The sequence below is a fragment of the Podarcis vaucheri genome (assembly GCF_965113315.1).
Source record: "Podarcis vaucheri genome assembly, chromosome: 5".
Classification (NCBI taxonomy): Eukaryota; Metazoa; Chordata; class Lepidosauria; order Squamata; family Lacertidae; genus Podarcis; species Podarcis vaucheri.
Window position 1 is genome coordinate 72,607,681 of NC_138763.1, and position 23,484 is coordinate 72,631,164.

At 45.4% G+C, this 23,484-nt stretch overlaps 1 protein-coding gene across 3 annotated transcripts in view; it reads left to right on the forward strand.

Moving 5' to 3' along the window:
* Window positions 1–23,484, forward strand: part of UNC5B (unc-5 netrin receptor B) — a 216,738-nt gene that overhangs the window by 79,240 nt on the left and 114,014 nt on the right. The gene's annotated exons all lie outside the window — the stretch shown is intronic.

Sequence of the window (23,484 nt, forward strand, 5' to 3'; positions counted from 1 at the left end):
CTTCAGTCTAGCTTGGAAGCCCTGGAACAATGAAGGTCAAAGCTGTAGGTAGGAGGAGGTTGGGGGGGATCCCCAGTTGGATATTATTTTGGCTTGGCACATAGAAGCTTGGAAGGACAAAGTTGCAAGGTGAAGTCGATTCCAGTCCAAAGAAGAGTTGGGAGGTTTTTTTTTTAAAGTAGCGGCAAGACCATTATATGGTCTCTCGGCTATGCAGTCATCTTCCAATTCCTGCCAAGATTCCTCTCAAGAGTCTTGCTAGGGATGCCGTTTGCCAATTCTTGTATCTCATAGAACCTAGCATGTCACTTCAGGATGTTAAACAGTAGGCACTGGGAATATATGCTTGGAGGCACTTCAGTGCCTATGGATGGCAGCAAGGCTGGAGAGTTTATAAGACCAGCATATTTTATCCAGTTCCACAGCTGTCAGGGCTAGCTTGCCCATGAGGCAAGGTGAAGCAACTGCTTCGGGCGGCGGGATCCATAGAGGCAGCAGATCCAGCTTCCAAGGAATGCATTGCCTGCTGCCGCATGCTCCTTGAAGGTGAGATCTGCTGCCTCCTCAGAAGCCACCGCCCCACGGCCACCTCTATAGTGTTCTCTTGGTGAATAGGAGGCATTACAAGACTCCTCCCACCCCTAGGGATGAAATGGTGGAGGCTGCCTTCTGGGCTCTACACCCACCTAGCATGATTTAGAACAGGCTCCTCCACATACAACAACTTTTGATTCCCACTTCAACCATTAGGTAAGGTTGATTTCACTCCCCTGCTTGTTCATGATGTATATTTCACTCATCCCTTCCTCCCTGGCAGGGTCGTGTGGGCCATTTTGTGTTTCGCCTCAAGTGCCAAAACAGCTGGGGCCACCCCTGACAGCTGCCGTAAGATGTGGCAGCTGTAGTGTGGGCATGGGCTGCAAAAAGGTCTGCAATGACAGAATGCATAATGCAAGCTGGTCATTGGGTTCATTCCCAAGAGAGAGAAGTTGAGCACCAGAAATAACAAGAGGCTCCAAAGGCTTCAGATTTTGGTGCATATTTTGCCTTTGTCTTCCCCAGTCCATCCTTAAAAACAGAACAATAATTCCAGCATTGTAGAGTTGAGCATTTATATCTGGTAACCGTAAAGGTAAAGGGACCCCTGAGCATTAGGTCTGGTCGTGACTGACTCTGGGGTTGCGGCGCTCATCTCACTTTATTGGCCGAGGGAGCCGGCATACAGCTTCCGGGTCATGTGGCCAGCATGACCAAGCCGCTTCTGGCAAACCAGAGCAGCGCACGGAAACGCCGTTTACCTTCCCGCGGTACCTATTTATCTACTTGCACTTTGACATGCTTTCAAACTGCTAGGTTGGCAGGAGCAGGGACTGAGCAACAGGAGCTCACCCCGTCGCAGGGATTCGAACCACCAACCTTCTGATTGGCAAGTCCTAGGCTCTGTGGTTTAACCCACAGCGCCACCCGCATCCCTATCTGGTAACCTTACCCGGCAGTAAATCAGGGATGGCTGACCAGATCTTAGGCTACAGTTGCTGCTCATCGTTGGTCATGCTGGCTGGGGCTGCTGGGAGTTTGAAACTGCAGGGCTACAGGTTAGCCACCCCTTCTCTAAAAGCACCCACTCTAGGTTTGTGGGAATTGTCCATACTGCTGCAGGACATTCACTTAGTACAATCACAGACACGATCTTCAGGAATTCAGAGCAACTGGGTGAATGGGAGAATGGGGGTGAGGCCACTTGCACGTCTCCATACTGCTTTTCCAGGATGATGATAGCTCAGTGAATAGATCCTGAGACTCTTAATCTCAAGGTTGTGTGTTCGAGCCCCACATGGAGCAAATAGATTACCGCACTGCGGATGGTTAGACTAGATGAACCTCATGGTCCCTTCCAACTCTACAGTTCTGCTGAAACCCCAGAAGCCAGCAGGATAGTGGAGTAATATTTCCCATGATTGAAGCAGGGCTTTAGTGCCAGTTCAAGTAAATAGTAAAAATTGCAAAATAAACCATGTAAATAAAACCAAGTTTGCTTCAGATTTGCACGATGATATAAAAGTCATTGCAATTCAGGTTTCTTGGAGGAATTTTAATTGCCATGGTACAGGGTTTCAATTGGGGTTTTGGTCAATACCGTTATAGAGTTTTTCTGACTCTAATAAGATGATTGCGCCAGTAATCATGCCCTGCTGTAGGATCCCTGTTTTGGTTGCCCACAGATATTCAACTCATGCTTAGTTGATCACATCAGTTGGACAGTGCTTCCTGTTTAATCAGTGCTACGGATTGGTAAATGTTTATGCCTAGACTGCTTCAAAAGCAAAGGCAAATGAAAGGAAGCGGTGCTATCATATAGCTCTGCTCAGTATTGGCAGAGCGGAATCCTTTGCTTTTCTGTTCAGAAGTAAAACCAGTTTGAGTTCAATGGGGACTTGTCTCTGAGTAGGCATGGTTAGGAGTTGCAATGTTAATCTCTCTGTCCACTTTGATTGCTTTGTAGGTGAGGACCAAGAGAGGTGTATACCCTCTTTGGCCATTCATAACCATGTTGCGTTCTTTATTATGAGTGTGAAAGGTACAGGTGTATGCTATTTCTGGGAGCAACCCCCTATCCCGGTATCTTTAAAGCCCCACGTTGATGTTTGCAGAAGAGCGTCATGGGAAAGTTGGCTAGAACTACAGCAATTGGGTTGTGGTGGGTGGGCGGGGGGGGATGCAGAGGTACTTCTTTGCTACTGGAGAGGTTAATAGCTAATGGCTTGCCGGGGAGGGGGAAGGTGAGATAAAAGGGCACAGCGGATGATACGTAATCAATATACCCCTTTCATTAACACAAAAGGCTCTCAGACAGCCACTGCTTATTCTTCCTGCCCAGGATGAAATCAAAACAAGGTCAGACTCTAGGCTTAAATTGGTCACATGTAGGAGAAAGACCTTCCACCGTTTGAGAGCTGGATATTGCAATCCCTTCGCTTTTGGTTCCCGAGCCAGACTTTCTTACATCTGCCTTTTTTTTCTGGACACACCTGCTCATGTGTCTTACTTGCACCAACAAGAATTGTTTATTCTCATATTAAACTCTCTTTTTTGCCCCAAGCTATCTGTATATGTACAACATTTCAAACTTCCCATGCTGAGAAACTTTGTGGGCAAACCCTGTATGTGGGAGAAGTAAACCACAACGTCACATGAAAGTTTATTTTTATGTTAGCAGACCGCCATAACAACCCAGCCGGAAAAACCAGCCTGAAGAGCATAAGATAAAATGCTGAAGAGCATAAGATAAAACAGAGTTAATAAAAAAAATATCAACAGTATATGTTTGCTTCCATAAAAGCATTTACAGCTATATGCTCATTGCATAACTTTCCCGCACTGGATATCAGTGATTTACTTGTACACATCACATGGGAAAGAAATGAAAAAGTTAAGCAAACAAAACACACACACACACACACACAAAAAAACACCTAGTCTATGGGCTCATAATTCCTTAATTGTGTTTACATCTTTTCCACCAGAAACTGCTTGTTGTGGGGTTTTTTGTTTTTTGTTTTGCAAAAAGCAAAGGTAGATCCTGTAAGAAAAGTCCACCTTTTCCTGGTTTATATAGTCTGGACCAGTGTTTTTCAACCTTGGGTATCCAGATGTTGTTAGGCTACTACTCCCATCATCCCCAGCCATCTTAGCTAGTTGTCAGTGAAGATAGGAATTGTAGTCCCAGCAGCTTCTGGGGATTGAAGTTGAAGAACACTGATCTAGGTTTTGGGTCGAAAACCACACTTTGTAAGAGTTCGGGAGCTGTAGGTATTCCTTTGACTAGCTCTGTAGAATTCTGGAAAGAAGACTCTGCAGCTCCATCATCTCCCCAACTTCTGTAGGTTTTTGACCAATCAATCCTGGTGCCAGCTTACTCCAATTTCACCTTGACCAGGGATGATGACTCATAGGGCCATCTTGAACAGCCCAGCTTATAATTTAGATAAACGATCTCTGCAAGACTTTTCTCCCTACCTTTGCACATTTCCCATTACTACTGGGTCTTGAAAGCCAGGATCAATCTCATCAACCTACCTTGTTTTTTTTCCTGTTTCCCTATTTTTATTTTGTTCCTAAAACCTCGGACACAGATGCTTGCTAGACTGACTTGTTTAGAAAAGCTGGAACGTCAAGGAGGAGAGGGAGTCAGAGAGGAGAGATCTCTGGGCAGCCTTCTTTACTGTGTACCGAGAACTGCACAAATGTTCTGTGCTGATTAATAACAGCAGTAGTATTTCTGCCATGTTTATTACTCTTGTTCCGTATGGGCATTCAAGGCAGCTGGAGAGTTTTACAACATGCTTGGAATCCAAGCTTAATCTACTGTCTTACGATGGCTACTATTACAGAGAAATATTTGGCTGCGGCCCCCACGCTGTATAATCTGGAGCAGTCCAAGTTCCTACAATTCAGCAGGGCAATGCTGCAGTGAAAGGGATTAAGCCATGGCGTGTTTTATTTAACTACTGTTTGGGCTGTTCATGTAAGAAGAGGCTGTTTTTGCTCATCACATAGAAAAAGCTTTTAACTGTGTTACTGTGCATATGTAAATATGAATACTACCTCCTTTTGCAAGTCATGGTTTCCATCTCCTCTCAGCTGCCTGTAATTATTGCTCTCTCTCTCTTTCGCTCCCTTGATTCTGTAAGAGTGGCATCATGGGAGAAGTCTTGGCAGGAAGCAGAATTCCCTCCCCTGTGTGTTGCATTTGACTTACAATTTACCTGAAGGCACACCTGAGAAATCCAGAAAGCAGTGCAGGGAAGGATGGGAGGCAAGTGTACAAAGAGGAGAGCTGAGGAAATGGATAATATAGAAGCTGGGTGTGGGAGGAAAGCTGGTTACTGGGCTGGTTCATACTTCAGTGAAACTTAATACACCACTTGCGGGAAAGGAGAATGATGGGGACGACGATGAAAGAGTTTCTAGAAAATGGAGCAGCTGGAGATTGGAAGGTGCCATTTGAATTGCTAAAGGAGGTGTTTGTTTTTAGAAAATCACAGCAGGAGGGGGACTCAAAGATATTAATGCAGAGATGTGAAATGAGTAGGCATCAGGGCTGGGAAAGGAGGAGAACTGCTAATGCCTCAGAATCAAACCTCTCACTTTTTTACCATTGGGATGCGGGTGGCTCTGTGGGTTAAACCACAGAGCCTAGGACTTGCTGATCAGAAGGTTGGTGGTTCAAATCCTCGCAACGGGGTGAGCTCCTATTGCTCGGTCCCTGCTCCTGCCAACCTAGCAGTTTGAAAGCACGTCAAAGAGCAAGTAGATAAATAGGTACTGCTCTGGCGGGAAGGTAAACGGTGTTTCCGTGTGCTGCTCTGGTTCACCAGAAGCGGCTTGGTCATGCTGCCACATGACCTAGAAGCTGTACGCTGGCTCCCTCGGCCAATAAAGCAAGATGAGCGCCGCAACCCCAGAGTCGGCCATGACTGGACCTAATGGTCAGGGGTCCCCTTTACCCTTTACCTTTACTTTCTATTGAGCAGGGAGTGTGTCCTTGACAGTACTTAGAGTGAATCATGTTGTATGTGTGTGTGTGTCTTAGCATGTGTTAGGTTGTGTTAGCCTCTTTCTTGGGAGACATTTCCACCGCATTCCTCAGTTAGCACAGTGTTTACATGCACAAAAGCCTGTTGCAAGTGAGGAGGGGATAAGACAACCCCCCCCCCAAGCTCCACTGCAATTCTTATTATCTACACTTCGCTTAGCTCAGCATTAAACTCTTAAAAGTAAGTGAGATGGGGAGAGCTCAACCCAATAAAATAACAGAGGCCACCACACAAGCCGGCATTGCTAAGCCCCAAATCCCACCCTGCTTGGCTGATGAAAGTTTCTCCCCCACCCCACCCCCACCCCCGCTTCTCCCCCTCACTCTTTGTATAGACTTCCCTTTTCTATTTTTTTCCTCCTCTGCATCTCAGTCCCTGTTTAATAAAGGTGCACAGCAAGGGAGTCCGTCTGCAGACTTTTAATTTTGCTTGGAGAAGAATCTGCTTATTTTAAAACTGTATAATTACTGCTGGCTCAAAGCACCCCCTCATTACCGGAGCCTGGAAGGAATGCTGTGTAATTACAGCATTTGTCTGCTGCAGGGAGGGAGAGCTGCGGGGAGGGGGGAGGCAGGCGAGGGCAAAGGGAAGGGATCTGTTGCTCTTGGGTCTCAAAAGCCAGAGGATCATCTACTGAAAAAAAGGAGGTGAGTATTCCCTCAGTTCTCAGCCAACTGGATCATAGAAAAAAAACAAATCCTGAGCACATTTATTACTGGCAAACTATCTACACACATGCCCATGTTTTCTGCTGAGACCATATTTCAGCAGGGAACTTGCAATGTGGCAAATTTGGAACATACTGTGATGGTAATAGATCCTTTTACCGTGATCTCTCAGAGTACCGTACCCTAGAGTTCTTATTCCTGAGTCTTCTTCAGTAACACGGGAAGTTAAATAGCAAATATGTATCAAATAGCAAAGCCCCCAGAGTCCCCAAAGCATGGGCTAAAGGAAAGGGAAAGCCTTTCAGATGTTATTGAGAACATACACTTTCCAGCTGTGAGATGACTCTCCACACTGGTGAAAATAATGTATCCCAGAGTAAGTTCTCCATCAACAGAAAGGCCACTAACAGCAACCATAGTTTTCTTAGAGCCCAGCATGAAAGGAAAGGAATAAAAGTAGGGTTGTCATACGTCTGGAACTTCCTGGACATATCTGGAATACTGCAGTTGGCAGCGGTGTCCAGGCGGAAATCAGTAAAATATCCATGGAAATCCAGGTGTATGGCAGCCCATGTCGGCAGTGCCCCCCCCAAAAAAACCCCCAACACCCAACAACTTTTCTGTCTGGATTTTCACCGTTTGAAATATGGCAACCCTAAATAAAGAAAAGCATGGGGTTCAGACAGGAGCTCTCCGTTTGCAGTTTCCTCAAGCTACAGTGTGGGCAAATTGTCACTAGTGCATTATCAAGGTGCCATAGTGGAATGAGTTGGTGCGAAAGGCCTCTTGCACTATTGAGAAACCAAAGACAGCCCAATGAGGTTTCTGCACAAGTTGGATAATGCCTGAAATGGAGATCCAGCGTTGACCTTCATGTGCACTCAAATTCCAGTTTAGCCATGGAATAACTAGGTGTCCTTGGGACCCTTTGCTGCTCTAATCAGCTCCAAATAGACTGCCAAGAAAACCTTAGTGCAGAGCTTTCCAAACTGTGTGTTGCGACACGTTAGTGTGTTGGCTGCAGTGTGTAGGTGTGTTGTGCGAACGCTCCCCACGCTCCTCCCGGAGCTGGAAAGGGGTTAGCTTAACCTCCGGTTTGCTAGTTAAACTGAATTACTGTGTTGTAAAATGATGCATGTCCAAAAAGTCTGTCACCAACACAAAAGGTTTGGAAAGCTCTGCCTTAGGGGAGTGTTGGTTCACATCACCCCACACTTGTAGCTGTGGTGGGCCCCAAATGACCCAGAGCAAAGAGGGGAAAGCCTAGCAACAGCTGCTTAGGATTATTTCATTGCTATTACGGTCATATTATTTGATGTCAGCAAGGTACAGGAGAAGAAGAAAATGTTTCCTCAAATATTTTAGGGAAAGTATTTGAAAGAAGATAGGAGGTAGGATGAAATAAAATACCCTGTGTCCCACCCCAATATAAATGTAGGATCACAGGAAGATGCCTTCCACCAGATCAGGCCATTAGCAATGGCCCCCTAGGGCTTTAGGCAGGAGCCTTGTTAGCCACCAGGGACCAGACCCTTGGACCTTCTGCATGCAGAGCTTTGGTGTTCTACCATTGAGCAGTTGCCCATTGCAGTTATAATGCTGCTGATCTTCTAGCCACGGCTAAGAGGTTGGGGGAGAGATTCCTGCTTTGAGGATGGGAAGAGAGCCTGTCTAACCTCAACTGGAAGGGTTGCCATGAAATGGGGCACACACATGGCTCCTGATGGGTACTTCCCTCCATTCTTTGGAGGGAAGGTGTCCAAGGATGAGCCGTCGTACTGGATGGTGCCACGCAGATTCTCATGGAAGGATCAGATGTGGTGTAGTGGTCAAGAGTGGTGGACTCATAATCCGGTGAACCAGGCTTGATTCCCCACTCCTCCACATGCAGCTGCTGGGTGACCTTGGGCTAGAGTCTGAAGTCTCTCAGCCTCACTCACCTCACAGAGTGTTTGTTCTGGGGGAGGAGGGGGAAGGAGACTGTTAGCCGCTTTGAGACTCCTTAGGGTAGTGATAAAGCTGGATATCAAATCCAAACTCCTCTTCTTCTTCTAGTAGCCATGCATTTGAGTCTCTCCTCCCTAAAGACCTCAGGTAAGGATACAAGGGATTAGGCAGTCCTTGAGGTACCCTGGACCCAAGTTGTTAATATACCCGGGAACTTGTTAGATAGCTAGAAGAATCAGCCATTGACAAGAAAAGAAATGCAACACAGGAGAAAGGCAACTGATGGACACAAAACTAGCCAATGTGTAAGGAACAGTGTTCTGGGGTAGTGTTTCATCCTTAAATCAAATATGGTGTTGTTTTCTTTAAAAAAACAACAACACACAAAACCCTCTTGGACATTATTCAGGATACTGAGTGAGTTAGCCTTGAAGATAAGGAAATGTGATATTTCTGGAGAGTATGTAATAGTATCTGAGGCTTATGATATCATGTATTTATCTGCAAACCCACATTTATGAACAAAGTCACTTCTGTGTGGCTCTATCTAGCTTTTACAAAATGACGAACACATGTGCTTGAGAGAGTGAAATTTCAGAATGTTTAATCTCAGCGAAGCTGAAACATTTTACTTTGAGTGGCTGAATTGTGCAAGATCCTACCTGCTAGTTTCGCTGTGTGACCTGGCAGTTGTATTTCCCATAACTACCGCTTCTGAGTAGATACTGTTGATGCAGAAGTGCCTGCAGGAAGGGGGGAAACCTGAATAAAGAAATAGCTATTGTTGCACAGATGTAGAATCCTTAAGGTGCTCTGCAGACTTCAATTCACGCAAATCTACATCGGGCAGCTTATAAGGCCAGGCTTATGACAGTGATGGAGAACCTGTGGTTCTTCAGGAGTTGTTGGACTACAACTCCCATCATCCCTGCCCATTGGCCACAATTGCTGAGGCTTTTGGGAGTTGCAATCCAACTTCTGGAGGTTTCCGTATTGGCCACCCCTTGGTATAGACTGTACTGAACTAGACAGACCAATGAACTAATTCAGCGTCTCCCTATTTTTGTAAGCCATTTGGGGAAATTGTTTGGATGAACCCACTATAAAAAGCTATGCGGGTTGGTATGGAGCAAGGTTGATTCTCTTATCCCACTACAAATGGAAACTTAGGTTGTAAGCTTCTTCGAACTGGAGCTTTATGTTACTCTCTAAAGCAGCCTTCGTCTCAACCTGATGCTCTCCGTATGTTTTTGGACTACAACTTATAATACTGGGGCTGATGGGAGTTGTAGTCAAAACATCTGGAGGCCACCAGGTTTGGGTAAGACTGTTCTAACCCTAATGGTGTTGTGTCAATTATGTGTGCATTGATCAGGCTACATAAACAATGGCAACTGTTTTAGAAAGAAATAGCACTACCTGAAGTTTCTCATTGCTCCCACCCCTGTCTACTGGGAAGGATTGCCTGTGCATTCTTTCCTGAGACATGGAACACCTCCAGTAATATTCCCTGAAGCTCTGGAAAGCCTTGAAAGCAAAGGCATTGCAACTAATTGATGTAATGGGGTTCTTTTGATTCTTGGGCTAGAAGGAAGAGGAGTCCACTAAAAATCCCCCACTCTCTCTGCACGACTCTGCCCACAGTAGCAATTCCAACAACAAAACTGCCTGGTGAAGTTGCTATTTTATTTTATATATTTTTGCAGCTGATTCACATGACATTTCCACCCCCTTGCTGTGCAATTTTTGCCTGCTCTCTGTGGCCTGTGGGCCAACATGTTTGAATGTAATACGGCATTCTGATATCCAGTTTAAAAGTCTTATTACGCAGTGGAAATAAAGCCATTTGAGCTCTTTGCAGACAACCCGTTTCCATTGGATCTCACTGTAGGGCGACTGAGAAAAGTTGCCGTGTGGTTATGGGAATTCACCTTCATGGCTGAGAGAAGATGAGGGCATCCAGAAAACAAAAGGTGCATCTTCTTGTCCCCCACGCCAGTTGTGAAGCGAAGCTGTGACATCTTTTTATTGGATTCGTCAGATCATGCAGAGACATACAGGGCCTACTTATTAGGCCTGCTAGACGTCTGTAGATCTGTTCTGTGGCACCAGTCTCTGGCCACAGACTTTGAAGGCCAGTTTTAAATACATGTGGTTCTGCCTTGATTCATCCCTGATTCACCCCAGCGTAACTCAATTTGTTGATGCCACAGAAAACGATACAGTTCTCTTTGTGCTGCGGTCTCGAAAGTACATTCATGCAGGGCAACGTCTCGTTGGAACGTTTTTTCCCACCTTCCTTTTACGAAAGCTTAAAAGGAGAGATGACTGCCATCAGAAATACACTCAACCCAGCTTCCAGCTTATCTCCTTCCCTGCTGCCTTCCTGTTAAATATGGAGGCCTCATGAGCATTGGGAATTGGTGCAACATGTGCACACACATTTATATACACCAAGGTATTTCAGGTGCTATGGTGACAAGTGTGGTATAAATATGTATGCAGGGCGATCTAAGCACAGCTCCTTCAACACACACAAACACACCTTCTTATGCGCTGTCAGCCATGACTCTGCAAGCATTTTTGCAACAATTCTCTTCTGCCCCTGTCCCCCACACATCCTTCCCTCCTGTTAATTCTCTTCCATTGAGAACTTACCAGTTGCAGTACACATGTGGTTCTGACTGGCAGCCAAACTTCCAGTGACTCTCCTGTTCCCAACCCCCCCACCCCGGTTGTCATACAGGCCTGTCTGTTTACCCTAGTAGGACACTGTTGTCACTGCCGCGCGCACCCCCCCTTCTCTGCCCTTCCACTCCTCACTTTAGAAAAAGAGGTTAATGTACTCCGCGCACTGAGTTAATGAGGACCAGGGATTACATCAGCAAGCTGCAAACAGCAGCTAGTAAGTAACAGCAGCCGTCCCAGGAGGCCGCTGACAGGGCCCCATTATATCCTCTGTGTCTCGGTTTCATCGACTGTTTCCAACTTGCATCAGCCTTTTGCAGCTCCTTGTCATCAATGAACGGGGTCAAGCGCCACCCACCCCTCTCTCTCTCTCTCTCTCTCACACACACACACACACAGGTCTGTCCTGGGCCCTTTTGCCCATTCAGAGATTGCTGTCATGTCTTTGGCAGAACTTGATTTTTATCAGGAGGATAAGAAAGGCACACCAACAAACCTGCCAGTTGCTGCCCTTTCCTTTACCGTGCCTCCTCACCCACTTCTCACCCTGCTTGACTTTCCAAATGCAAGTCTGGCAGAAAAACGAACCCCTAGCATCTTTCGCTTCCCAACCTTCCCGCAGAGCTGGAGTCACAGGACAGAGAGAGGAATTGGCTGGTTTGTTGCTCTGTTGCTTTGTGATCTACTGTTGCGAGGCGGCTTTATAACCACTTCAGCCTTGCTAATGAGAGGTGTTCTCTCTTCCCAGTCCTTAGGACAACAGTTGTGCCAAGTCGTTCTTGAACTGGGATGGCTTCTGATTCGTGTGCGAGAGATGGCACACATACTCGGGGGGTGGGGTGCAAGTAGACACAGAACCATCGCTGAATTCTACCACGACTGAAGCGGGGTATATTGGCTTCATAGGCTGCATTGGTGAAATAAACTCTGGCTAATAACTCCCTAATAACTCCTCTTGAAATCTATGGGGCTTTTAGGAGTCAACATTCTCAGGGGCGGCCTGAACGATTTGAAAGGGTGTTCAACAAAGGCAGCAATCCTGCCTGCATTAAGGCTGCTTAAATCCATACCATAGATGCCAACAGGTTTGCAGCCAGATCAAAGTTTAAAGGTGGAGTCACCTGAGCAGGCCAGTTGGTATTAAATTGCAACACTTGCTGTTGGGGGAATATTCACAGCTTCATGTTTTTGACTTGGCAAGTGGAGGAGGAAGATGGAATCTATTTTCCCCAGTGGGTGATATTCAACAATGGGTATGACCCATTGAAATTAATGGACCTAACTTAGCCATGTTCATTCATTTCAGCGGGTTTACTCTGAGTAAAATCTAGTTGAATACCACCCAGTGGGGTGTGTGTGTGTGTGGAAATGCCGTAAGTAAAAGAAAGAGTAAGCCAGGTCACTTGAGCTTTTCTTCGCAACTACAACTTACGAAAAAGCAGGGAGTTTATCTCATTGTGCCTCTCTTATAGCAGGCCTATCAGCCCTGGCCAGATTGCTTCTGGGTCATTCAAGATGGGAACCAACCACAGTGGAGCTTCGTTGCTCCTTCTTCCACTGTTGTGGTCTCTTCCTGGGGAGGACAGCACCTGCAATGTGTTTCGATGTCGGCCAGTTATGAATACTTAACAAGTATTAAATGATGGTGAATATAAGAGCATGGATTCATAGCAGATAACGCTTTCCCAGGCCAATGGGAAAACTCTCCATTGTGATGGTCATATGGCAATTTCACACTCTCCCGGCCCTCTCCCTCAGAGAAAACGACAATAAGACATGCCTCATGATTTGTGAATGGCCACTCCTGGTGCCTAGTTTTTGTCCAGATATATGCATTGGGAAGTGTACCAAAAAGGACAGGCTCACCATCATTCATGCACAATTGGGTACATGTTGTTTTCCCCTGGTATAACTAGTGATGCTATGCTAGGAGGAAGTAACTTGGGCTCTCTTTGGCTCTTTGGGGGGGGGGGTTCTCTCATTCTGTGCAAAGTGTTGTAAATGAAAACTCTTTCATTGTTTGTTTTAAAAACACCACTACAACTCTAAAGCCCCCCGCCCCCAAATAAGATGGTTGTGGACACACCTTCAGAGTACTTACGTGTCTGCCTTCTATTTCCAAGATCTGCTAGGTGTTTATTTCAAAGAGGAAAATTGCCAGCACTAAAATATATACACTAATATCCCTCTTCCATAACAACAACAAGAGAAGTTCTAACTTTTTACTTTTACCAGTAAACGCCAATTGCATCAGCTTGCAAAGGCAAACATAAAGGGAAAGGGCTATAGAAAATCAGGGAAATGTATGACAGGTAACGTAATTAATCCTCTGCAAGGAACATATTACCGCATTGTTTAAAACTGAATGAATAGGAAATGTGAGTGGGATTCATTGGTTTGAGAATGTTTACTTTGTGTATTTTCACAGCCAACTCTGGCTTACTCTGTTTCATTATGTATTTTCACAGTTTACCGCGGCGAGTCTCTTAACATAACATTTCTGCACCTATTGTTTAAATAGGTATTGTTTCACTCCTCGGTTGTGCATATTAAATGCTGTTAAAATTAAAACTGGCAACTGGGTGAGCTGTCATGCACATTTCTTGCAAAAAGTGAACTTGCAGAATCGAGGAAGTAAATATTCCAGCATCCTACTTCAAGAAATGATTCATTGTTCACTAGCATATTTATAGCACTTTTTTAAAAAAATCTATTTTTTATAGCACTTGTCATGTGTTCAAAGCACTTCTATCCATTTTCTCAGATGTCCTTACTAAAGCCTTGCATGGTATGCTAGTACTAAGGTTAAAAATAAAAAAGGTAAAAGACCCCTGGACAGTTAAGACCAGTCAAAGGCCACTATTGGGTTTTGGTGCTCATCTCACTTTCAGGCCAAGGGAACTGGCATTTGTCCACAGACAGCTTTCCATGTCATGTAGCATAACTAAAGTGCTTCTAGCGCAATGGAACATGGTGATGGAAACCAGAGCACACGGAAACGCCATTTACCTTCCCACTGCAATGGTACCTATTTATCTACTTGCACTGGCATGCTTTCAAGACAGAGCAACAGGAGCTCACCCCCACTGCAGGGATTCGAACTGGTGACCTTCTGATCAGCAAGCCCAAGAGGCTCAGTGGTTTAGACCACAGCACCACCTGCATCCTATAGTATGCTAGTACTATCCCCAGAGAGTTGAGAGGCTTACCAGTTGGTCAGTTTGTGGCTGAGGTAAGACTGAAGCAGGTACATGTCAGTCCCCAGTCATCTTAACCACTGCACTGTACCTGCTCTACTAAATATGCATATTATACTTTGCATTTTTTAAATAAAAAAAATCTTCTTAAAGTTAGTTGTAAAACGCCAGTTCTTCGATTTCAGGTTTCCCCTGATGCCTGCATTTGCTTTTGAAAATAGAAGAGGCTTCTCTGAATTTACCCAGAAGTAAGCCATTACTTGGGGCGCGGGTGGCGCTGTGGGTAAAAGCCTCAGCGCCTAGGGCTTGCCGATCGAGAGGTCGGCGGTTCGAATCCCCGCGGCGGGGTGCGCTCCCGCTGCTCGGTCCCAGCGCCTGCCAACCTAGCAGTTCGAAAGCACCCCCGGGTGCAAGTAGATAAATAGGTACCGCTTACCAGCGGGAAGGTAAACGGCGTTCCGTGTGCTGCGCTGGCTCGCCAGATGCAGCTTTGTCACGCTGGCCACGTGACCCGGAAGTGTCTCCGGACAGCGCTGGCCCCCGGCCTATAGATGTGAGATGGGCGCACAAACCCCAGAGTCTGTCAAGACTGGCCCGCTCGGGCAGGGGTACCTTTACCTTTACCTTTAAGCCATTACTTATACAGCACCAAGGTTGTTAGCAGCTCCTCCTCTGGGCCAGTGGCACCTTTAACAAAAGAGTGCATTTTTGCCTTTAAATACCTTAACGCTGTGCTAATGTTATAGCCCCACTTCCTCACATTAGGAGGGTTTAACCCAGGAGCAGCCATGCAACAGGGAGCAGAGTTACTGCAAACCGTGGTGGGCAATACTAGATAGTGCAGTCCTGCCCTGTGCTCTTTTCAGTGCATAGATGACTCTGTGTGAACCCTCCTGATGCATGCTTGAAACAGGTACATTACATGATGTCACTGCATTAGCATTTTCCATCCACCTGCAAGTGGCAGCCAATGAAGCAGGGCTGGGCAATGTCTGATGACATCACACCACTTGGCACCTCCTCCAGATGCCATGTTTATCGAGCACTTGTCCTGTTTTGCTTATGCAGAGGCTGTACAATATCTGGTTTTTAGGGAGCATTTGTTCTGATTTGTTTGCAGGGAGGTTATACGAAAATGAGCGCTCATCTCGATTTGCTTGTGTAGAGGTTGTACTTTTGCCTATTAATCGGTCATTTATCCCATTTTTAAAAAAATGCATTTCCCTGTCACTTTCCTAACTGCGAAAAGTCTGGAGGGTTTTGTTGTTGTTGCCACAGAGTGCAACAAAAGTATTTCGGACCATTCAGGGGCTGTATTCACACATCTCCTGTCAGTTGGGTCAGAATCTAAGGAAATTCAGTCCAATGCAAAACAGTTATACTTTGCATGAAGAGGCACATCTGTGGAGTTTAACTTTGCTATGGCGCTTCCTCTCTTGCATTTCAAGCCTCATGACACCTGCATAGCATCTTGATGGGATCTCAGTGCTTGCCACTCCCATTCCTCCTCCTCCTCCTCCTTGTCTACTCTCTTTCCAATCAGGGACTGAAACTCTTAGTTACACTTCAAGTTCCTCTTGACACTCAAAGCTCTTCTGAAGATCAATAAACCTTCCCCTCATTATTTATACTCCCTGGCTGTGAGAACTAAGAATAGCTCCATGAGCTCCGCTGCTAGCAACACTTCAGTGGCGCCAGACCATGTAGCAAAAGGATTCTTGCCAAACCACACCCTAACGCTGACAGAACCCTGAAGGCTACAGAGAGCATAGTTCAAGGATACCTTTTGCAGGCAAAAATTCTATGTGTGACCCAACCACGAAGCAGAAACAGAAGGTGGTATTCAACTTAAGTTTTATTCAGAAGAGACATGGTGAAATTAATGGACATGACTTAAGTTGAGTCCACTAATTTCAATGGGTCTACTCTGAGTAAACCGAGTTGACTCTCGCCCAGAGGTGCATGAAAAAGTAGGTCAATAAGCGTGCGTTACAACATTTGACCAAAAGCGTTTATTCTTGCCCATTTAAATGTATGCGTTGGTGCAAATCACGAAGGGCAAAGTAATTAAAAGCAAACAAACAAACAAAGCATTATCATGGATGTATAATAATACGAAATCTAATGAGGCACAGGAGAGTTGCAAATGCAATAAACTTTTGTAAGCGCCTCCTTTATTCTGCTACGATGCAACTTATAGAGATTGATGTTAAAGCATGCTCAGCTCACGTTTATGCTACCAATAACTGCAAACACTTTCTGGCTTCAAGTCTCTCGAGCCTGAGGCACGTGTTACTCATGTGTAGGACAGGAGCAGGGCTGACTGCCTCACCCCCCAATGTCACAACTGCTCCTCTGCAGTGGTCTGTAAAAGGCAGCTGTGTGAAGGGCCCTGATTGCATGCAGCGGCTCTGTGCAATCATGGCGCACACACAACTGGGTGGCCCAGTCACCCAAAGCTTATACATTGAGGTTTCCTTACAGATGACACTGCGAAGTACACCGTTGTTGCTGGAATCAGACATGATGGCAGGTAGGGTTGGCATACATCCAGAATTTTCCGGACATTCCTAGGATTTGGTCAGAAACAGTGTCTGGGTGAAAATGCTGAAATGTCCAGGAAAATCTGGATGTATGGCAACCCATGTCGGAAGTGTATATTTTGGTGAAATTCCTTTAAAAAGAGGTCAAAAAAAATTTTTTTGTTGAGATTTTGCAACTTTGGGCAACACTGACGCATGGGGCTTTGCAAGTCTATGCAAGGTAGTGGTCTGCTTGCAACTCCCAAAGCTCAATTCCTTGACCAATTCTCTTCTTTCAGTTTCAACAACAGCAGCTTAAGGCCTCCTGGCAAGTTGCTTTTGAGAAGCACATAAATCTCTGCCTGTATCTTCTGAGTTTGAGTTGCATAGATACAGTTCGCAGTCACCCTTAAGGCAACAGCATGAGAAAGATAGAAGCTGAAAGACGCAGCCCGGCAGTGGTCAAAGTTTGATGAGGCCGTGCCCAGCCAAAAAGCACAAAAAATAATGCCATCATGCTGAGTTTTGATTTCCACCCTTTAGTTTACAGCCAAGCCAAGTTGCCCCTTTAGTGTGCAACATTCTTGAGGCACCCTGTCTCTTAAAATGTTTGTAGAGCTGGCATCCTATCCTAAAAGTTCCAATTTCTTCTTAAAGAAATAATTTCTTTATCTTCCAAATGCCACACACATTGCCTCCTTGCTTTTGCACGCACGCATTCTCTCTCTCAAACACTCCCATTGTATGGTGTGCAGGCAGCTTCACACAGCTCAGTTTTGCATTCAGGGTTTCCAAAGTATGGATACGATTAAAAAACAACAACTTATACCGATAAACAAGGAAAATGTCCATAAACATTTTATATATGCTGCCTATTGGCATGTTATATACACACATGCATTCTCTCTCTTCTCTCTGTGTGTGTTTGAAAAATAAAATCTCCCAGCAGCTGTGGGCTCAGCTTCAGAAAATTTCCCAGGAGCCACTTCACGCTGCCATGTCTCAGCAGGATGGCATCATAATAGGTGTTGCCTACGGGGCAGGGAACATTGCGGGTTAGCAGAGTCTAACAACACCACTTTGCAATTCTATAAGGCCTTTCATCTGAGGATTTCAAAGCACTGAACAAACATTAATTAAGCCTCAAAACACCCCTGTGAGGAAGGTGAGGGATGAATGGGGATGCCTGCATTAATTAGCTACTGTTTCTAACACAATCTGAAGATGATGGGAGGCAGGGGGCTTTAATGCAGAGAGGGGGTCCTAAAATCAGACCTGTAGGCAACATCACCCTTGCTCCGCATGGAGGCTGGGAACTTGCGCTCTGGATTTCCAGCGCTGGGTGGAGTGGGCAGCACCAAAAGCAAATATGTCAAAGCTGGGGACTTCTCAGCTTCCTGCTTTAGTAACTGCAACAAACAGCAGGTTTGTGCCATGAAGAAAAAAAAGCTGCACTTACTAATTCCGGCACGTCAAGCTTCTATTAAAGGCACCAGGCTGTTCCTCTCCCTTCGGCGTGTGGCAACCATAGTTAGGATCACTTTGGTTTGTATTCTGTTTCTGAATCCCACACTGGACAAATGCATCTACTGGTAGCTAAATGGCCATTGTCGAAGAGGAAACAGCCACTTCTAGCAAGGGAGGTGAGGAAACAGGTGCCCTGCTATTCCCATGCTCCAAATCACCCGCTTGGGTTTTCTCCCTCTGTGCAATTTCAAATGTCGGAGAAAATACACACATTTGAAACCCCCCAAAGAAAGGAAAGCTATGGGGGGTAATATGGAGTGGAAAACATGGGGAAAGGTAGTCATAAATTCAGTTCTCTACATTTTGCAGCAATTTGCAGTCGTTCGTTTATTTGCTTGTTTTAAAATCATCATGAAAATTCCTCAGCATTTTAGCGTAACTTTCGCCTAATAAACACATTTTTGCATGCAGTTTGGTTTTTGTGCATACTTTCCTCAGATATATTCTTTTTGGTAAACACTGTGTCTTTAACTATTATCTATTTCATAAAAGTTATACACTGCATCCCTATAAAAAAGAAAGAAAGAAAGAAAGAAAAAGAAACCCAAAGCGGTTGCTAAATTCAGATCAGTGTGAAGTTCGAAGAACAGCCATTTTCAGTTTACATATTGCTTCAGAAACCTGCAGATTTGATAGATTTGGCTTTGGCTTTGAATGCATAAAATTTATCCTCAATCCCTAGCCTCCACAAAGCAATAGCAGACAGAGTAGTCAGCAGACAGAGTTCATGCTGGCATGAAGAAACAGGTGTACGTTATCCCAGTGTGGAAGCAGGATGCCCTTGGAAAGTTTGCATGACAAGCCTGTGCTTTTATGCTCTTGGAAATTCCATTTTTCGATATGGCACAGTTTGCTTTAGCAATACACATGCGCTTCCCACCACACAGTTTTGTTGTGTGCAACTCCGTGGGGAAAAACTGGAGCCTGGAGAACACTGGCAGAGTTGTGGGTGTGGTCTGGTCCTGATGGGATTCCTTGGCTCTGTTGTCTGGAGCAACATCCCAAAATATGCATACAAAAGACTCCAGTTCCTACTTCCTTTGACTCCCTGCGGTCTCCCTTTTGGTATTGAGTCCATGCTGCTAATCTGGACCTGTAACCCAAGTCCCACTGAACAGTGTGCCTTTATTTTCCACAGCAAAGTGTCTCTTTGTGTTATGATGGTGGTGGCAACACCAGGCGATGTCATAAGGAAGGCTCTATCTGTCTCTGTCTCCCTCGGAGACAATGGCTTAGCTCGGAGAAGGCAGGGGACATGAAATGGGTGGTTTCCCCACTATAATTTGCTCGAGCTGTGAAACGTATGGCAGCAGGCAATAATCCACAAATGAGCCTGTTTATATGTTTCTTCTAGAGGAAGCATAGGGGAACAGGTGAGAGTTGTGCTGCAGACTTTCCTTCAGCATGCACTGTGGAAAAAAAATGCATTCTGGGGTGCCTGCCAACCCCAGGATGATGCTTATGGAGCCAATTCACACAGTATACAGCAGCAAGCATGGCAGGAAGCTGCAGCCAACCCTGGCTATTGGATGCAATGCACCTCCTTGGGACACATGTTTTCAAACATCAGTTGCATTCACACATAGCATGCCCAGGGAGCAATAGGTCTTACACTTCTGTTATTGGGCCAAATGGCAGTTTCTACTTGCTGGTTTCAAGTTCCAGTTGGAATGCCCAGCTCCAGCTTCTGCTTTCCACACCATTTCCCTGTAACGTCAACATGGTGAGATCCCCCAAGCCTGAAATTATGTCACTTTAGATATTACCCCAGAGTACCAGCTCAGTTGGGCTCCCCTGTTGCCTGTGCCTTTATAATAACTGAGCAGGTTTCGAGTTGCTGGTATAGAGGGAATGATGTGTAGCACCATCCCTGACCCCAGCATGGCACAGAAACCCAAACTTACGAGTTTGGTGCATGTAAGGCCTTAGCAGGCAGCCTGCTAGATGGAATAAGGAGCTACTCTGCCAATCCTTCCCCTTTGTAAAAAGCAGCATTCTGGTGAATGTTTCTGCTGCCACTGAAAGGAGTGAGCAAATGTAAATCATAATGGCACCTGAACATGGGGTAAATTGAACAGAATTTTATGGAGAGAACAGGGACACTTCTATTCTATTCTATTCTATTCTATTCTATTCTATTCTATTCTATTCTATTCTATTCTATTCTACTTGCCAGTGAAAATGGCATGTGTGTGTTTATAATCTGCAATTCCATCCTACCTTGACTGCTAGGTGCATTCTCAGAACCCCAGCTCTCTCTGTGGTCACATCCACACAATACATTTCCAGCACATTTAAACACATGTTTAAAGCACTTGGCTCTCCGCCCCCCATGCCAGAAAATATGGGAACTGTTAAGGGTGTTGGGAACTATAGCTCTGCGAGGAATAGGCTGTGGTTCTCGGGATTCTTTGAGCAAAGCCTAGTGCTTTAAATGTGTGTTTAAATGTATGGTACGGATGTGACCTGTGGGTGCTTTGTATATGTAAGCTGTGTACATAGGAATGGAGGAGTGAGTGTTGTTTATTCTCCCCAGCACCCATCTTGGTCTCTAATGCTTACTAATACTCCCAGTCTTTTGGTTACTAATGCTCTGACATTCTGATGGGAAACAATTGCAGGAGAGGGGATTTTTAATGCCTCTTCTGCAGATATATGGCTTGTGGCTAGGTGACAGTTACTATAAATATAGTACCACAGATAGGCCAAGGATTTGAGTGAGGAGAAATACTTTACGTCGGTGCCTTTATTTTTAAACAGTGTTGTTGTTGTTGTTGGGTTCTTCTTTTTTTAAAAAAAAATCCATTCTATCCCATTGTTACATTCTACGTCTTCCGTCTTTTACAAGTCGAGAGAGCTAGCTGCAGACATCTGCAAATAAGTCACTGGGAAACAGATGTTGTGGAATAATCCGGATCAAGAACATCAGATTAAAATGTGTAATAATGCATCCCATCAAATATGCTGTGCACTAACCATTTTCCTGCTTCAAGTCTGAGAAAAAAAGCGACTCTCTGGAAGAGGGTGGGGTGGGGAGGAGGAAGAGTGGCTTTCCCTTCTTTCAGTTCCCTTTCTGTCCTGCCCACCCTGCTAAGGAATGGTCTTCTGACCTAGCAGCATTGTCTTCTGTAGCTATCCTTCGTTAGCAAGACGCTGTAACAAAAAGAAAAGCGCTAACAGAAAAAGAATGTAGGACACGGCCTCCCATTTATGACAGCTTGATCATAGGAACAAAGGGGTTTGCCTTATATGCAGTCAGGCCATCTGGCTCAGTATAATCTAAACCAAGGTTTCCCAAACTTGGGTCTCCAGCTGTTTCTTTGGACTACAATTCCCATCATCCATGACCACTTGTCCCGCCAGCTAGGTATGATGGGAGTTGTAGTCCAAAGACAGCTGGAGACCCAAGTTTCGGAAAGGCTGGTCTACAGTACCTGGCAGCAACTTCCCAGAATTTTATTCAGGAGTGTCTTTCAGCTGTGCCTAGAGATGCTGAGGACCAAAGCTGGGTCCTTCTGCAATCAAAGCAGATGCTCTCCCACTGAGCGGCAATCTTTCTCTGAGATTTATATTGTCTTGAGAGTCCTAGGTATTACTGGAAACCTAGGGCATCTTTCACAAACTGCTGAGAGAGTGATGGCACAGAAGTGACTAGCTCCATAACATGCTGCTTAGAGGGGACCAAGTCAAGGAGAAGTAAACTCTACAGTGGACTTGACCGCAACAAAAAAATTAAGTCGAACTTCCTTGTTATGTGACTATATTACTGACTGCTTTGTTATCTGCTGAAAGGGGGCTCATGCTTGTCTATGTCTAGGGTTGCCATGTGACCCAAATCACCACATTTTGCTTGCGTTGTACCGCCTATCTGGGACGCTATCTGGCCCAGAGTCTCAGTATGCACTTAAAATAAAAGCTCTTGCAGATTTGGAGATAGGAGCAAAAAATGTGAAAGCTGTGTTGTGCCCTGTCAAAACAAGCCTGCTCCTGCTTCTGAGCACACAGGCATGTAACTGCTAGTTGCCCATTAATTGGGTATATACCCATGTGATACAGGAGCAACCGCATCAGAGACAATGGGACACATCGTCTGGCTGCATCTCTCCCCCAAACACTTCACTGTTGTCAGAGAAGAATGCCTAAGCAGATCCTGGCAGGAGCCACTAGGCAGGTGAATGAGATGCTTCCTCTGAACCCTTCTCCAACTTTTTGAGGTGGTTGCCAAGAGCAGACACAAAGCAACTGGTAGGCAGCGCAACAATGAATGTGCCCAGTTTGCATTATTAGCAAGTGATTTGCATAATACGCAAAGCTCATTGCCCAGTTCTGGGCAAAAGCACTTGTTAGCCTTCCTCCAGCGCTCCCAGTTTCTTTCTTTCGCAAAGGGTAGGTACCTTAAGAAACTGATTCTGGGAAGACCGGAGACAGGACTATTTCTCAAGCCTGCTTCTTGCTCCATCTCAGTCTGGTATTGGTTTTGCAGTGCATTGTGTCTGGCGGCGTTGCGTTTCTCCATCCCATCCTGGAAAGCTCATGGCACCAGGGTGATGGTGAAGTCGAAACCATTGCAAAGAGGAGAAAGCATGGGAGTGTGCAGAGGAGGTAATCTGGCGGAAGGGAGTGTTGCACTTTTTGTCCTTTAGAGCTGGTCGCTGAACATGTTAGTGAGGCAAGAAGGGGCTTGTCGTCACAGAGAAAGCTCCCAAATCACCAGAAGTAGAAGAAAGCTCTGAGCTGTGTTGTCTTTTGATACGTGTCATGTATTGAGCTACTTTCTCCTTCCCTCACTCCTGGCTCCCTGCTTCTCATCTGTTGCGCTCTCTCTCTCTCTCTCTTTCTCTCTTTCTCTTTCATTTCCTTTCTCCACCCGTCAGCACCCCTGAAGGAGATGCCCCGCTTTCTCTATCTCTCTCTTTTCTTTTCTATGACACCCCTTGCTGAGGGAATTGTCCCATGTGCTGAATAGGGCCAGGCGAAAGGGGGATGGAGGCCCTGACCCATGGATGCTAGCCATGCAAAAACACAGTGTAGGGCAAAACAATCAGCACTTCACAGCTACAGAGGGCCTTTTGTCATCGTTTAGCTTTCGCTCAATAGCTGTGCGTGTGATGAGAGCGAGCCAGTGTGGAAAGATTTGGTGAGTTGGGGGAGAAGAATATAACTTTCTGGTTTTTTTAATTCTTATTTTATCACCTCTCCCCTCCTAACCCCGTTATTAATCTGCAAAGAAATGACGCCAAAAATTCAAGCAAAGGTTAAAAAAAAAAAAAAGACTTCTCCCTTTTTCCGCGGCTTTTCAAAGTTGGGAGATAGGAAGCCACATGAATCCACTTTCTGG